An 18,134-nucleotide genomic window follows, 5' to 3' on the forward strand; every position below is an offset into this window, starting at 1 on the left:
GGGTTGCTTAAGAACATATGATGTCATCATGTGTCCTCTGCCAGGTAGTCACATCGGGCAGGTATGGTTCAATTGCTCCATGAAAGGACCAACCTGTCACTTTGTCTCTCTTTTACTCTCTTACACTCTCACTCTCTTGCTCTCCCCTCTCTCTGTGGGGGTACCCCCTCCCTCCACCATGTCTCTCTTTTTCTCTCTCTCTATCTCCATCCAATAAACCTCAGGATTTAATATTGGTTGTGTGCATGGCATCATTTTTAAATAAATACTAACAGAAACAGGAACATTCTTGGGACTAGCTCCAGGTTTACTGAGAGGCCCTATATGGCAATAATAAGACAAAATTGATGAAGTAGAAAATCTGATTTTTCATCGAGCCTCTGTGTGTGTGCATACACATGTGCATATTCACACTAACTAAGGGGCAAAAATGAGTATCATGAGTCATAGATTTCATCAGTATTTGTTTTTCTTTGATATCACCTTCACATTTTGGGAGTTCTTTTTGTTTGTTTGTTTTTCTGAGACAGGGTTTTTCTGTGTAGCTCTGACTGTCCTGGACTTACTTTGTAGACCCAGGCTGGCCTCAAACTCAGAGAGATCTGTTTCTGCTTCTTAAGTGTGCACCAAAGCACCCGGCCAATTTGGAGAGTTTTTATAATGAGCATGTAATACTTTTTAGTCACAAATACAAGGAACAATGTTTTTAAGATTTACTATTACAAAGTATTATGTGCATACATAGATGGAGCCAAATGTGGCTATGTAGCATATGTGCAGCGCCCTCATGTAACACATGTGCAGTGTCATCAGAGGCCTACAGAGAGAGTCAGATGGCCTAGAGCCAATGTGGATGCTGGAAATCAAACTCAGAACCTTTATAAAGGAACAAAGACTTTTAAGTGCTAAACCATCTCTCTAGTCCCAAGAATTGTAGTTTACTATGTTTATATACTTGTTTGTCTATTTATTGATGTGTACAAGTGTTTTGCTGGCATGTATGTATGTGTGTAAACTATATTTCTTGTTATTAGAGGTCAGAAGATGGCATTGGATCCCCTGAAAGTGAAGCTACCAATGGCTGTAAGTTACCACATGGGTTTGGAGAGTGACAGAATTTTTCTTTCTTTCTTTTTTCATTCTTTCTTCTTTCTTTCTTTCTTTTGGAGAGTGACAGAATCTTTCTTTCTATCTTTCTTTCTTCCTTTTTTTCTTTATGTTTTTTTTTTTTTTTTTTTTTTGAAACAAGGGTTCTCTGTGTAGCCCTGGCTGTCTTGGAACTGACTCTGTAGATCAGGCCTGCCTCTGCCTCCCAAGCGCTGCAATTAAAGAGAATGTGCCACCAGTGCCCCACAGAGGGGAAAAAAAACCCTAAATTTATAAATATTTGACCCAGCTGATGTATGTTTTATAATCTGTAGAATAAAAGAGAACACAAATGAAATACTAAAGTTTGAGAAAATTTATATTATACAGAACAGACAAAAGAATATCTTTTTTTGTGTGTTTTATTTTATTTTTAATTACACATTATTTACTTTGTATCCCCCCTCTAGTTCCCTCCCTCCTCCCCTCCCAATCCCTACTTTCCTCCCTTTTCTCCACACATGACCCTCCCCAAGTCCACTGGTAGGAGAGGGTTTCTTTTTCTTCCTTCTGATCCTAGTCTGTTAGGTCTCCTCAGGAGTGACTGCATTGGACTGCATTGTCTTCCTCTGTGGCCTGGTAAGGCTGCTCCCCTCTCAGGGGGTGGTGATTAAAGAGCAGGCCAATCAGGTCATGTCAGAAGCAGTCCCTGTTCCCATTACTATGGAACCCACTTGGACACAGAATTGCCATGGACTACATCTGTGCAGGGGTTCTAGGTTATCTCCATGCATGGTACTTAGTTGGAGTATGAGTCTCAAGAAAGATCCCTGTGTCCAATTTTTTTGGTTCTGTTGCTCTTCTTGTGGACCTCCTGTCCTCTCCAGACCTTACTATTTCCCACTTCTTTCATAAGATTCTGACATTCTGCCCAAAGTTTGGCTATGAGTCTCAGCATCTGCTTTGATAGTCTGCAGGGCAGAGCCTTTCAGAGGCCCTCTGTGGGAGGCTCCTAACTTGTTTCCCATATTCTTCTTCTTCTGATGGCCATCCTCTTTGCCTTTCTGGATGGGGATTATGCATTTTAGCCAGAGTCCTCCCTCTTGATTAGTATCTTTAGGTGTACAGATTTTAGTAGGTTTATCCTATATTATATGTCTATATGAGTGAGTATATACCGTGTGTGTCTTTCTGCTTCTGGGACAACTCACTCAGGATGATCCTTTCCAGGTCCCACCATCTACCTGCAAATTTCATGATTTCCTTATTTTTCATTGCAGAGTAATACTCCATTGTGTAGATGTATCACAATTTCTGCATTTATTCTTCAGTTGAGGGGCATTTGGGCTGTTCCCAGCTTCTAGCTATTACAAATAAAGCTGCTACAAACATGGTTGAGCAAATGTCCTTATTGTGTACTTGAGCCTCTTTTGGATATATGCCTAGGAGTGGCTGGATCTTAAGGAAGTGCTATTCCTAGTTGTCTGAGAAAGCGCCAGATTGATTTCCAGAGTGGTTGTACAAATTTACATTCCCACCAGCAGTGGAGGAGGGTTCCCCTTTCTCCACAACCTCTCCAGCATGTGTGGTCACTTGAGTTTTTGATCTTGGCCATTGTGATGGGTGTAAGGTGAAATCTCAGGGTCGTTTTGATTTGCATTTCCCTGATAGCTAATGAGGTTGAGCATTTCTTTAAGTGTCTCATTTCTTTAAGTGTTTCTCTGCCGCCACCTGATTGGCCTGTGAGGAAGCCTGTGTTGCATTTTCTTGCTTAATGTTTGATGCTCTTGGTCTCATCCTGTAGCAAGTGGTGCTACCCTTGGGCTTGTGGTTCTGGGTGCTAGAAGAAAGTAGGTTGAGCAAGCTAGAGGCCTCCCTAGTGCTGGGATTACAAACTTGCACAACACCCAGATTTATCTCCCCAGCCATTCATAAAACAGCTTTTTTTGTTGTTGCTTCAGTTTTTTGAAGCAGTGTTTCTCTGTGTAACAGAACCCCAGAATTTTATCTGCAGAACCCTGGGACTTACTTTCCAGACAACCTAACATATTCAGTGAATACCAGCCCATTCCAAACCCTGTCTTAAAAAGGAAGGTTGGGCTCTGGAAAATGGTTTGGTGGTTAAAAGTACTTACTGTGCTTTCAGAAAAGTCTTGAGTTTGGTTCCTAGCATCCAAATCTAGCAGCTTACAACCCTGTAACTCCAGCTTCATGGTTTTAGACATTCTCTTCTGGTCTCCATAAGTATCTTCATGCATGTGCACATACCTATGCACAGACAGACAAACAGACAGAAACACATAATTTAAAACAATAAAAACTTTTAAAAAATTATAGCTGACAGGGCAATACATACCTGTAATCTCAGCACTTGGGAAGTAGAAGTAAGAGTACCAGGAGTTCAAAACGAACCTCAGCTATAAATGGGAGTTAAGGCCAGCCTGGGATGCATGAATCTAGTGTTGGGAGGTTGAAGGTGATGATTTGAATAGTAGAATGTGTGTTTTGTATGAGAGAAGCCTTGAATTTTCAATCCCTGCTGTTGAACGAACACTGAGTGTTACTTATAACATATCTAATTCAGTTCCCTTTCCAAATATATCATATTGTTTTTTCATAAATGCCTTCTTTCTGTTATGAGTTCAGGAGAAAACATTCTGGAATGTTCCATTGGAAGATGACCAAGTGGAGAACTGACTTCTCATAGACTTGAAAATGGAAATAGAGTAATTAAAAAATGAACAAGTTCTAGAAAAGGAATGACCAAGGCAGACATGGCAGCTCACACCTATAATCCCAGCACTAGAAATGACAACATATTGTAGGCAGAGAAACACAATGGGCCCATGCTATTTATTCCAGACTTTTATTACTTTTCAGTTGAATGGGGTAACAGACCAGTTTAAACAACAAATAACTATGGGTTTCCACTATGTCAAGATACAACCTTTTCTTTTACATATTCACTCCAAATGTAAGCTCCCTTGAAAGAAGTTGATCAGTTCGAGAGTGTAGACTGCCTAATGAAAATTTTACGTATGTATGAATGCTTCTTCAAGAACATGTAGGAAGATGTTAGTTTAGAAATTTAGAAGAAAGCCTACTTGAGATATGTGCAAATATGCATATCATTAAAATCCATTTTAAATATTTTCTTGTAATATTGGGAGCCAAACCCAAGGCTCTCCACATGCTGAGATTTCTGCTTGGAAAGAAATATTATGAATTTTATTATCATAATCATAAAACTTATCCATTCCAAACTGTTTTGCTTGTGTTCACAAAACACACACTTCGAGAAACTAATGCTTGGCTCATTTTCACATATGAAAATAAGTTATTGTCTTGGCAGATGAGATACACGGAGTTAAAGGGAATGGGTGAATTTGTAAGAAAAGTGTGCCTGTGGGTTTGTTTTTCCCCTGTACTGACTGACAAGGTACTTGTTATCTTGCAGCACTCAGCACAACATGACACAAAGTGTATCATGCAGTATTATCTGAGTTGTGCACTTTTGTTTTCTTGTTTTTTTGTTTGTTTGTTTTTTTTTCTGTTTGCATCTATGCTTGAGCTTAGGCTTGGGATTGGAATACTTCTTTTACCTGAAGTGAGTACCATGATAATTTTGCTTGAAAGTATACATTTTTTATACAGTTCTCAAAATCACTAAATAATACTATATATGAAACAAATACATCATTCTTTCCTTCTTGAACTTCCAGTCATCACAATTTTTGTAGGAATAAAGCATCTTATGTGGGTGTGGGACTAAGGACGAATGTGGTAGTGATGTGAAAAACATGGCCCGACCAAATACAAACAATTCCATTTTGTCACTGAAAAGAAGGAAAATAAAAGTATTTAAAAGAAAAAAAAAATGAAGAGCTGGGCATGGTGGCACATGCCTTTAATCTCAGCCTTCGGAAAGCAGAGGCATTTGTGAGTTTCAGGTTACTCTGAGTTAATACAGTGAAACCGATGCCTTGAAATATCAGGCTGTTTTTTCAGTGAGAACACTTTGCAGTTGAGGCTTTTGATTGCATCATATCACATTGTACACTGCTCTTCCCTCTTCCTTTTCTGTAAAGACTGATCAGGGATTTGCAATATTCTTTCCTCTTTCAAGTACATTGTAAAATTTAACATTAATATTTTGCCTAAGTCTGGGCGTGGTGGCACAGGCTAACAAGGCCCAGCTTGAGGATTTCAAGCCATCTCAGGCTATTCTTTGAATCCTTGTTTCAGAAACAATAAAATGGGCACATGAGAGATGGCATAGTGGTTAAGAGCACTGACTGCTCTTCTGGAGTTCTGAGTTCAATTCTTAGCAACCACATGGTGGCTCACAATCTGTGATGGAGTCTTATTTTCTCTTCTGGTGTCTCTTAAGACAGAGCACAAATAAATAAATGAATAAATAAACAAATGAACAGAAACAATGAAATGTAGACAAGGTAAGGACTAAGCATTTTGATTAAACACTCATCAGGCAATGGACATTTGGGTTGTTTCACACATGTGAATCTTAATCATATGACTAATGATTTCAAGAACATTCATGGAAGGAGTTTTAAGTAGAATGGGCTGCTTTCAACTGAATGGGAGTTAGGAGTGGAAGTAGGAGACCAAAATGATAGAAAGAGGCAGTCAGGGGTGTGGGGGTATAGTGAGGGGAGAGGAGTGAACAAAGTAAAATGGCACACATCTATGAAAATGTCATAATGGAAGCCATTATTTTCTCTGCTAACTTAAAATAAAAAAAAACAGCACACATAAATAACGAATATCTGGTTTTGGTTTTCTTGCCTGTGTAGTAGAATACAGATGCTATGAAGAGGGGAGGGAAAATGGGAGGTAGATTTAAGTGGGGAGGGGAATGGTAGGGCAAAGTGTAGGGCAGGTAAACCAGCACAAGAGTGAAGGGATAAATATGGATGTTTGAAAAACCATAAACAGACCTATTATTTATAATCTTTCTTAAAAATACATATATAGCCAAGTGGTGGTGGTATGCTCCTTCAATGCCAAGAATTGGAAGACAGAGGCAGGTGGATCTCTGTGAGTTCCAGGCCATCCTGGTGTACAGAATGAGTCTGAGGGCAGCCAAAGTTACAGGGATAAATCTTGTCTCAAACAAACAAACAAAAACCCACATGTAAAATATGTACACATAGTTTAATTGAAATTACTCCACTGTGGGGAATAATGCCCTGCCCTTGAAGGAAAAATCTGTTGCCAGGTGTGTGAAACTTTCCTTTGAGATTTGTGGTTTCATGGTCCAAGAGATCTTCCAATCAGTTCAGGCTATTGCCATTGGTCTGGTTGCTGCCCAGGAGAACTTGTGGATACCCTAATGCTCTGCTGGAGAAATGACTCAGCAGTTAATTGCAACCACTGCTCTTCCAGAGGACCAAGATACAATTCCCAGCACTTCGATAGCAACTCATGTCCATCTATAACTACAATTCTTAGGGCTTTAGTGCCCTTTCTCTGGCCCTATTCTCATCTCTGTAGGTGGTTAGGAATGCATGTGGTACACAGACATGTAGGCAAAACACCCATAGGGTTGTGGTTCTTAAAACTTATTTAAGCTTGATTTTCCCTGAAATACTTTTGAGAATCCTGTATGGCTACTTTTCTGTTACGTGGTTCTTTTAGAAACTTAATGGAACCAAACAGGTTCTCAGCAAGTCCTCAAGATAAGGCATTTAGAAACCCATTTAGCTTTCCCAGGCCTTTCAATCCCCGCCCCTTTGAGACTCTTGCAGGAAGGGATGTCTAGGTTATCTAACTTAATCCACCCACTGGGCGAGGACAGCCCAGCCTCAATCATGTCAATTTATTTCCCACCTCCTCATCCTCTAACTCCTTTTTCTCTGTTGCCGCAGGACTTGGTGGATTGAGTGGTCTCTCTACTTCAGGAACATCTCCCTTACCTGCTGAGTGTGCAACCATAAGCCTGGGAACCTTGGGCCTTGGCTCGCCCTGGGATCCCGAAGATCGAGGGAGAATGCACCACATGGATTGGCCTTGTTCTTGTTTTTAGAGACACAGAGTTTTGTTCTCCAGGCAGTATCTGGAGAGCCATGGTGAAACCCCCACCTAGGTGGCCCAGAAGCACCTTCATGGGACAGAGAGCTCTGAGGGAGGAAGGAGAGGGCACTGGGACATTTGTCCTAAGCAGGGGCCACCTGCCTGTGGCCAATGGATATAGGTGCTGTGGTGGTTTGAGCTAAGTAATTTCTAAAGCTTTGCAGCCCCTTGAATGGTTGCTCTGGCTCCTCAAACATACCTGTAAGAACTTTTACTTTCAGGAGGGGCAAGATGGCGGCGCCGGGAGGACTCTCATTCTGAGCAGCAGCACAGCAGGATCAGCACAGTGAACAGCAATCAGAACTCTCGGCCATAAAACACAGTCATTGTGTTTCCCAGGTGAGAGGATACCCCACGGTGGGGGATTCAATCAGCTTTTAACTCACCCGGCTAATCCGCGGAAGAGATCCCGGTTCCGCCAGAGGCTTGGCTGCCGGCCACCAGCCCCAGCCCCAGCCCAGAGCCACAAGCCAGTGTCTCTAGTCACGGTCCCAGACTGAACCTTGGGCACCACACTATCAGAGACTGGAATTTTCAGTCGAGAGATAACCCCAGGGTACAGGAAACGATTGGGACCGGCCTTAGGTCACCCAGACATCCCCTGGAAAAGACTCGGGCGGGTTCCACGGGCACCCCAGGAGCCAGCCCTGAGCCAGAGCCTGGGACCCAGGTTCTGGCACAGAGCCCTGCCTGCCTGCGCGCCTGATTCGCCGCCGGAGATAGAAACGGCGGGTCTGATCTCAGAGCTCTCAGCTCACCCCCAACCTGAAAAGGTCCCTGGAAAATTACCCAGCTTAGGGAGCCTCTCAGGCTCCCAAAAGCCGCAAAGGCAGACACAGGCAGTTTCTGCGCACCAGACAGCTGGCAGAGACTGAGCCGCCATCACACAGCTGTGCTCCAGGCACAGGCAAATTTCTGCGGCCAGCCAGCTGGCGGACACTGAGCAGTGTGCACCAGGGCAAAAAAAAAAAAAAAGACACTAGGAGTCCGTGTCTCCAGAGAATCCACGGGGAAGGAAGAAAACTGTACTGATCTAAATCACCCAATCCTTCCCTAGAAAAAGTCTAGCAGTCTAGTGGGGCCGAGGCGCCAGCACTCAGCTGTGCTCCAGACACAAGCACAAACAGTTGAGGCGCGCCTGATGTCCAACTGGGTCACAGCAGCTGATCATTAAATTTGCAACAAGAAACTCAGAAACAGGGCAGCTGCCCTCAGGCCTTCCCTGGGTGAGAGGAGAATCCTCTCGACTAACAAAGACCACAGTTACCACTCAGGTCTATATCCCTGAGGTGAGCAACTCCTGAAAAAACACCAGCCATCCAGGGACTATACCCAAAAAGCTGAGAAGACATCCTTCAGGAAAAACCAGCTTTCTGCAAAGGGGATTCTCTCCACCACAGGATCCCCAGGAACCACCAGAAAATAACCCCAAACTCCTAAGATAACACAATGGGTAGAGGCCAGTGTAAAAGCTCAAGCAACAAAAGACAGAGCAATATGGCATCTCCAGAACCCAGTTACCCAGGGGCAAGTAGCCCTGGACACCCCAGCATAACTGAAATCCAAGAAGATGACCTAACAAGTATGCTCATGAGGATGATAACAGAGGAAACAAATAAGATTCGTAAAGACATGGAGGAAGATAAACTCAAACAGAATATTGCCATCCGTAAAGAAATAGAGGAAGCTGCAGCCAAACAGTTTATGGCCTTTAGAAAGGAAATGCTTAAAACACTGAATGAAATGATAGAAACAGAGTTGAAGGAACTAAAAGAAAAACAGGAAAGTACAATCAGACAGGTGAAGGAAGTAAACAAAACAACTCAAGACCTGAAGATAGAATTGGAAAAATTAAAGAAAACACAAATGGAAGAAATAATGGAAAGGAAGAATCTAGGGAAGAAAACAGGAACTACAGAGGTAAGCATAACCAACAGACTAAAAGAGATGGAAGAAAGAATCTCAGGTGTAGAAGATACAATGGAAGAAATCGATGTATCTGTCAAAGAAAATGTTAAATCTGAAAAATTCCTGACACAGACCGTCCAAGAAATGCAAGACAATATGAAAAGACAAAACCTAAGAATAATAGGTATAGAGGAAAAAGAAGACTCCCTTCTCCAAGGCCCAGAAAATATTTTCAACAAAATCATTGAAGAAAATTTCCCCAAGCTAAAGGAGAGGCCAATTAGAATACATGAGGCCTACAGAACACCCAACAAATTTGACCAGAAAAGAAAATCCTCCTGCCACATAATAATCAAAACAGTAAGTATACAGAACAAAGAAAAAATACTAAAAGCTGCAAGGGAAAAAGGCCAAATAACATATAATGGCAAACCCATTAGAATCACACCTGACTTTTCAACAGAGACTATGAAAGCCAGAAGGGCCTGGACGGATATCATGCAGACCCTAAGAGAACACAGATGTCAGCCCAGGCTACTATACCCAGCAAAACTCTCAGTCCTCATAGATGGAGAAAACAAGATATTCAATGACAAAAACAAATTTCAACAATACCTACAAACAAATCCAGCATTACAGAAGACACTGGAAGGGAAAATACAACCCAAGAAAGCTAGCTACATTCAAGAAAACACAGGAAATAAATAACCTCACTTCAGTAAAACAAAAAACAACCAAGCACACAACCTGATGACCACAGCCAACATCAAAATCAAGAGATCTAACAGCCACTGCTCATTAATCTCTCTCAACATCAATGGACTCAACTCTCCAATAAAAAGACACAGATTAACAGAATGGATACGTAAACAAAACCCAGCAATCTGTTGCATACAAGAAACACACCTAAGACACAAAGATAGACATTACCTGAGGGTAAAGGGTTGGAAGACGACTTTCCAAGCAAACGGACCCAAGAAGCAAGCAGGAGTAGCCATTCTAATATCTGATAAAATAGACTTTCAACCAAAATTAATCAAAAGAGATGGGGAAGGACACTTCATACTCATCAAGGGAAAATTCCACCAGGAAGACATCACAATCCTGAACATCTATGCCCCAAATACAAGGGCACCCACATTTGTGAAAGAAACATTGATAAAATTTAAAGCACATATAGATCCACACACATTAATAGTGGGAGACTTCAACACCCCACTCTCAACAAAGGACAGGTCAAACAAACAGAAATTAAACAAAGAAACAATGTCTCTGACAGAGGTCATGAATCAAATGGACCTAACAGACATTTACAGAACTTTACACCCAAACACAAAAGAATTTACCTTCTTCTCAGCACCTCATGGAACCTTCTCCAAAATAGACCACATAGTAGGTCACAAAGCAAGCCTCAACCAATACAAGAAGATTGAAATAATCCCATGTATCTTGTCTGATCACCATGGAATAAAGCTGGACCTCAACAATAACAGAAATAACAAAAAGCCTACACACACATGGAAACTGAACAACTTGTTACTAAATGACAGCTGGGTCAGGGAAGAAATAAAGAAAGAAATTAAAGTCTTTCTAGAAATCAATGAAAATGAAGACACAACATACCCGAACTTGTGGGACACAATGAAAGCAGTGCTAAGAGGAAAGTTCATAGCACTAAGTGCCTTCAAGAAGAAATTCGAGACAGCTCATTCAAGCACCCTAATGGCTCACTTAAAAACCCTAGAAAAAGAAGAAGCAGACACACCAAGAAGGAGTAGACGGCTGGAAATAATCAAACTCAGGGCTGAAATCAATCAATTGGAAACAAATAAAACAATTCAAAGAATCAATGAAACCAAGAGCTGGTTCTTTGAGAAAATCAACAAGATCGACAAACCCTTAGCCAAGCTAACTAAAAGGCAGAGAGACACCACCCAAATCAACAAAATCAGAAATGAAAAGGGGGATATAACTACAGACACTGAGGAAATCCAAACAATCATTAGGACTTACTTCAAAACTCTATATGCCACAAAATTTGAAAATCTAAATGAAATGGACAATTTTCTTGATCGATTTGACTTACCAAAGCTGAACCAGGACCAGGTAAATCAACTAAATAGACCTATATCCCCCAAAGAAATAGAAGCGGTCATCAGAAGTCTCCCATCCAAAAAAAGCCCAGGACCAGATGGCTTCAGCGCAGAATTCTACCAGACCTTCAAAGAAGAGCTAACACCAATTCTCTTCAAACTATTCCACAAAATAGAAACAGAAGGAATATTACCAAATTCATTCTATGAAGCCACAGTCACCTTGGTACCTAAACCTCACAAAGACTCAACAAAGAAAGAGAATTTCCGGCCAATCTCCCTTATGAACATTGATGCAAAAATACTTAATAAAATACTTGCAAACCGAATCCAAGAACACATCAAAGATATTATCCACTATGACCAAGTAGGCTTCCTCCCAGGTATGCAGGGGTGGTTCAATATACGGAAATCCATCAATGTGATCCACCATATTAACAAACTGAAAGAAAAAAACCACGTGATAATCTCCCTAGATGCTGAAAAAGCCTTTGACAAAATCCAACATCCATTCATGTTCAAAGTATTGGAGAGATCAGGGATACAAGGCACATATCTAAACATAGTAAAAGCGATATACAGCAAGCCTATAGCCAACATCAAACTGAATGGAGAGAAACTTAAAGCAATCCCACTGAAATCAGGGACAAGACAAGGCTGCCCACTCTCTCCATATCTCTTCAACATAGTGTTGGAAGTCCTTGCTAGAGCAATAAGACAGTTGAAGGAGATCAAGGGGATACAAATTGGAAAGGAAGAAGTCAAATTATCACTATTTGCAGATAATATGATAGTATACGTGAGTGACCCCAAAAACTCTACCAGGGAACTCCTACAGATGATAAACACCTTCAGCAAAGTGGCAGGATACAAAATTAACTCAAAAAAATCAGTAGCCCTCCTGTATACAAAAGACAAAAGGGCTGAGAAAGAAATTAAGGAAACAACACCCTTCACAATAGCCACAAATGACATAAGGTACCTCGGAGTAACCCTAACCAAGGAAGTCAAAGACTTGTATGAAAAAAATTTCAAATCTCTGAAGAAAGAATTAGAAGAAGATATGAGAAGATGGAAAGATCTCCCATGCTCATGGCTTGGTAGGATTAACATAGTAAAAATGGCCATCTTACCAAAAGCAATCTACAGATTCAATGCAATGCCCATCAAATTACCAACACAATTCTTTACAGACCTGGAAAGGAAAATTCTCAACTTCATATGGAATAACAAGAAACCCAGAATTGCTAAAACAATCCTCTAAAATAAAAGATCTTCTGGAGGTATCTCCATCCCTGATCTTAAGTTGTACTATAGAGCAACAGTTTTAAAAACTGCATGGTACTGGCATAGAAACAGAATGGTGGATCAATGGAACCGAACAGAGGACCCAGAAATAAACCCACACACTTATGGACACCTGATCTTTGACAAAGATGCCAAAACCATTCAATGGAAAAAAGATAGCATCTTCAACAAATGGTGCTGGTCTAACTGGATGTCTACATGTAGAAAAATGAAAATAGATCCATACTTGTCACCCTGCACAAAACTGAAGTCCAAGTGGATCAAAGACCTCAACATAAAACCAGACACATTAAATCGGCTTGAAAAAAAAAGTGGGAAATACCCTAGAACTCATTGGTACAGGGGAAAACTTCCTGAACAGAACACCAACAGCACAGGCTCTAAGAGCAACAACCAATAAATGGGACCTCATGAAACTGAAAAGCTTCTGTAAAGCAAAGGACACAGTCATCGAAACAAAGCGACCACCTACAGATTGGGAAAGAATCTTCACCAACCCTTTATCTGACAGAGGACTCATATCCAGTATATATAAAGAACTAAAGAAGCTGAAAAGCAGCAAACCAAGTAATCCACTTAAAAAATGGGGAACAGAGCTAAACAGAGAATTCTCTGTAGAGGAATACCGAATGGCAGAGAAGCACTTAAAGAAATGCTCAACCTCACTAGCCATTAGGGAAATGCAAATCAAAACAACCCTGAGATTTCACCTTACACCCATGAGAATGGCCAAGACCAAAAACTCAAGTGACAACACATGCTGGAGAGGTTGTGGAGAAAGGGGAACCCTTCTCCACTGCTGGTGGGAATGTAAACTTGTACAACCACTCTGGAAATCAATCTGGCGCTTTCTCAGACAACTAGGAATAGCGCTTCCTCAAGATCCAGCCATACCACTACTGGGCATATATCCAAAAGAGGCTCAAGTACACAAAAAGGACATTTGCTCAACCATGTTTGTAGCAGCTTTATTTGTAATAGCCAGAAGCTGGAAACAACCCAGATGCCCCTCAACTGAAGAATGGATGCAGAAATTGTGGTACATCTACACAATGGAATATTACTCAGCAATGAAAAATAAGGAAATCATGAAATTTGCAGGTAAATGGTGGGATCTGGAAAGGATCATCCTGAGTGAGTTGTCCCAGAAGCAAAAAGACACACATGGTATATACTCACTCATATAGACATACAACATAGGACAAACCCACTAAAACCTGTGCATCTAAAGAAACTAAGCAAGAGAGAGGACCCTAACTGAAACGTCCAATCCCCATCCAGAAAGGCAAAGAGGATGGACATCAGAAGAAGAAGAAAACAGGAAACAACCTAGGAACCTACCACAGAGGGCCTCTGAAAGCCTCTGCCCTTCAGACTATCAAAGCAGATGCTGAGCCGGATGGGCAACTGTTGGGCAGGTGAACGGAATTTTAGGTAAGAACTGGGAAATAGTAAGAGCTGGAGAGGACAGGGTCTCCACAAGGAGAGCAACAGAACAAGAAAATTTGAACATAGGGAACTTCCCAGAGACTCATACTCCAACCAAGGACTATTCATGGAGATAACCTAGAACCCCTGCACAGATATAGCCCAGGGCAGTTCAGAGTCCAATTGGGTTACATAGTAATGTGAAGAGGGACTGCCTCTGACATAATCTGATTGGCCTGCTCTTTGATCACCTCCCTCTGGCGGGAAAGCAGCCTTACCAGGCCACAGTAGAGGACAAACAGCCACTTTTGATGTGAACTGACAGACTAAGATCAGAAAGGAGAGGAGAACCTCCCCTATTAGTGGACTTGGGGAGTGGCATGCAAGCAGAGGGAGGAGGGAGGGTGGGATTGGGAGGGGAGGGAGGGGCTTATGGGTGGATGCAGAATGAATAAAGTGTAATTAATGAAAAATTTAAGAAAAAAGGGAAAAAAATAATTTAAGAACCTTAAATGACTTTCAAAATTGGAGGAAAACATGGAGTTAGTCAATTGGCATGGAGCACGTCTCGTCCCTGGGGGCAATGGTTTCCTGAACCTACTCAGACCTCGGACACCACCACTGCTAGTTCTAGAACTGACGCAGGATGTTCCAACGAGGGGTTAAGGCTTCTCATAATATTTCCTATAAGCCCACACCTGTTTGTCTATATCCCCCATTTTTATTCATTATTAGCCAGATAGAGCCAAGTAATTGTGGTAATGATACTTGCTTTTTTACCCAATGCTGGAATGCTAGTAAATTTAGGTATGCCCTGGTTACTCGCATGCCTCACTGGGTGCCTGTGCCCATTGATGTCCCTCACGCTATGACTCTCTTCAGACAGAAAAGGGATCTTGGAACTACAGCCACCATTGTTACTACCATCTCATTGACAGCTGTAGGAGCTACCACCAGGGCATTAGCCATGAGTCATACTGGGCAGACTTCTGAGACCCTGAATAATCATTTAGCCAATGTAGCTCATGCCTTAGTTGTACATAAAGGAATTAATGCTCAACTAAAAGGAAGCTTGATGGTGTTCAATCAGAGGATTGACCTCGTGCAGGAGCAAATTGATACCCTATGGCAAATCGCTCAACCTGGCTGTCAATGAAAGTATGCTGGACTTTGTGTCACTAGCATACAACATGAGAATTTTTCCTGTGCTGCAAATCTGTCTAAACAATTGTCGAGCTATATTTTAGGTAATTGGACTGGAGAATTCGATACTACGATGGAGCAGCTGAGAGTGGCCATTGTCACAGTAAATTCTACCGGAGTGGACGCAGGACTAGCCACAGGATTATCAACATGGATTGCTGCAGCCATGAATCATCTGAAGGAATGGGCGGGCATGGGAGTGTTAGCAGGCCTTCTGGTGTTGGTCTCCTTGGTTTGCCTGTGGTATATATGCAAGATTAGAGTCTCACAACAGTGTGATGCAGCCATGATCATTCAGGCCTTTACAGCCATTGAAGCAGGACATTCTCCCCAAGCATGGTTGGATACCATAAAAAGCTAAAATGATACGCTCAGGATGCGAGGCTAAGCACTGCACTCAGGGTCAGCCGCTTTGGACCCAGAGAAGAGCATGTCTGATTGCATGCGGGTTGATGCCCCAGGTCCCGCCTCTGAGAAAAAGGTATCGGACGGGTCTGATGCTCTTTGGGTGGATGACACCTAAATGAACATCTGTACAAAGTCCCAATTTATTTCTAATATCAGAGATCAGACCTCTACTCTTGCCTGATGCGTCTAAAACAAAAAGGGGGAACTGTAGAGAGCTGCGGAATGCTATGCCTTAAAGATGGAGCTGGTTTCCGCCTTCCACCTTCCCGATGGTGAGTGCTCTCTGTCACGAACAATTCCACATTTGGCTAAGGCTGAGGATCTGGCTTGCTTCCATGTATGTGGACCTATCTGCATTGCCCCCGTGGCACGCCTGGGTTGGCTACCCAGAGGCTATTTAAGCTGTGGGCTGGCTTTCCCCGGGGTCCGAGGATTGTTCAATGTTCCTGAATAAACTGCATTGAAAAAAAAAAAAAAAAAAAAAAAAGAACTTTTACTTTCATGGATATTTCAGACCCCCCCCCCCCAAAAAAAAAAAAATAGCTGCATGTGTGCTTTGTTACAAAAAATCCAGCTCATTTTTTTTTTTTCCTGAATTTTGTTTTGTTTTGTCTTTTGAGGACGGGTTTCTTTGTGTAGCTCTGGCCTTTTCGCTATGAGGCCCTTCCACCATGGCTCTCCAGATGCTGCCCAGAGCACAAAACTCTGTCCCTAAACATGAGAACAAGGCAAACCCACATGATGCCTCCTCCACCAGTTTGAGGGATTGCAGCTTGCTGCTTCTGGAACTCGCTATGTAGACGAGGATAGCCTCCAAAGTATATAGACGCCCTTGCTCCAGCTTCCATGAGTCCTGGGAATAAAGGCATGCACCACCACTGTCTGGTGCCTTTTCACTACCTTTTCGTTGCTCTAGACTCTGGACTCTAATGTTTTGTGAACATGGGAAGATATGATAATTTGTGATTATTTTTTACAGCACTCATTATAGATACCAACACCTTGATCATGCAAGTAAAGCCACTTAGCCACAGAATCACATGCTCCCTGTGATATTAAAGGAATAATGAAACGTTTAAATTTTAATTTTTTTTAAAAAGAAATAATTTGAGATACCAAAGTCTACAATAATAAAAAATACGCCTAAGTCCAAGCAAGTCCTAGTTTAAAAAAATAGGTAAAATGTTAATTATTTACAGGTGATAGTGTTAAGTTTGAATTGTGTGAGTTCCCATATCTACTTATATTTCTTGTTATTCCTATTGAAGCAGAATTTCCAAATCAGTATCATTTGAAATTTCCAAATTCTGAAGAGATGCGTATCATAGTTCCTAATTTATTTACCACAATGATTATTATGTTCACATATAGCCATTGTGTATCTTAGTCAAATGTAGGAAAATTTAAGCTTCCTCTTGGGTCTAGAACAATAAGGCAATGACCTAATACCAAAAGCAAAACAAAACAAAATGTGTTCACTGTCCGTTAATTTTTGCATACCTACACATTTTATCAAGGTTAATTCAGTAAACCAGTCATGAAACTTTGGAACTTTGTGTAAATAGCCATCTCTCTTAAGGTTGAGTATACTCCCAACTGATTTGATGCCTCTGTAATTTTATGTCCTCTGCTTCTTCTTATATTGTTTGATTTCAAACTGTCTCATGCCCAACATCCTCCTGTGTTCATCTGCCTATTGGTAAGTATACAGGCCTATGATAACACATACAGCACTATAGAACTATTTTTAAAGTTTATTTTATATTTTCACCTTTGTGTGAGTGTATGATGGTGTGTGTGTGTGTGTGTGTGTGTGTGTGTGTGTGTGTGTTTATGAAGCATGTGTGTGCATTGCACAACCACAGTGTCCATTTGGGCAGAAGAAAATTTTGAGAATTAGTTCTGATTTTTAACCTTGTCTAAGACATAGTCTTCACTTATTTCTGTTCTGCACTACACACTCCAGGATAACTGTCTACAACTTATGAACTTCTTATGTTCTCTTCTTTCATTTCTGTCTCCCTTTATGAAGAAAGAGATATGTGCACTACTGCCTCTGGGAATTTATATGGTTTCCAGGGATTTGAGCTCAAGACTTCAGTTTTATAAAACTGCTGGTTTCTATAGAAAAACATCCCTGATCCTAGATATAACTTTTTAAGCCTTGTTGTGTTACACATTTTTATATGTAGTGAAAACTGTTTAATCAAATACATTCTCTCTCCAATCTCTCTTAGCTGGACACCACAGTGTCTGGATATTCCATATGAAAAATGAAATAGTGTGGGGTTCAAAAGATTTTGAAATCAACTTGTATCAGGATTGTATAACTTAACAAGGTGCTATATATTCATATATATGTGTGTGTGTGTATTATAGGTGTATATATAGGCACAAATATATGTATACACGTACAAACATACACACACATGCACATATATATGTATTGGTGGGGTTGGTGGGGGTGGGTCCTGGGGAGAGGAGAGAGATTGTGACAGACCTTCAGGTAACTCAGAATCGTTGCCTGGTAGCCTGGCGATAATGCTTAGAAGATTGTTAGGGTCGAGAGGATTGGGGGGAGGGGAGGGAGGGCAAGCTCAGGATCTG

General features: G+C 41.3%; 1 long non-coding RNA gene across 6 annotated transcripts in view; it reads right to left on the reverse strand.

Annotated features, from left to right (window-relative positions):
• Positions 1-473: 473 nt before the first annotated feature.
• The window catches only part of LOC110539823 (uncharacterized), an 89,437-nt gene continuing 71,776 nt past the window's right edge, over positions 474-18,134 (reverse strand). For 3 of the 6 annotated variants that reach the window (XR_009588505.1, XR_009588503.1, XR_009588501.1), the window contains one exon: positions 475-3,354. This is a non-coding gene — a long non-coding RNA (uncharacterized LOC110539823). Of the gene's footprint in view, positions 3,355-18,134 lie in introns of all 6 variants that reach the window. The other 3 variants (XR_009588502.1, XR_009588504.1, XR_002475907.2) reach the window with 3 other exon arrangements.

The sequence above is a fragment of the Meriones unguiculatus genome, chromosome X (genome assembly GCF_030254825.1).
Source record: "Meriones unguiculatus strain TT.TT164.6M chromosome X, Bangor_MerUng_6.1, whole genome shotgun sequence".
In the NCBI taxonomy this organism is placed as follows: domain Eukaryota; kingdom Metazoa; phylum Chordata; class Mammalia; order Rodentia; family Muridae; genus Meriones; species Meriones unguiculatus.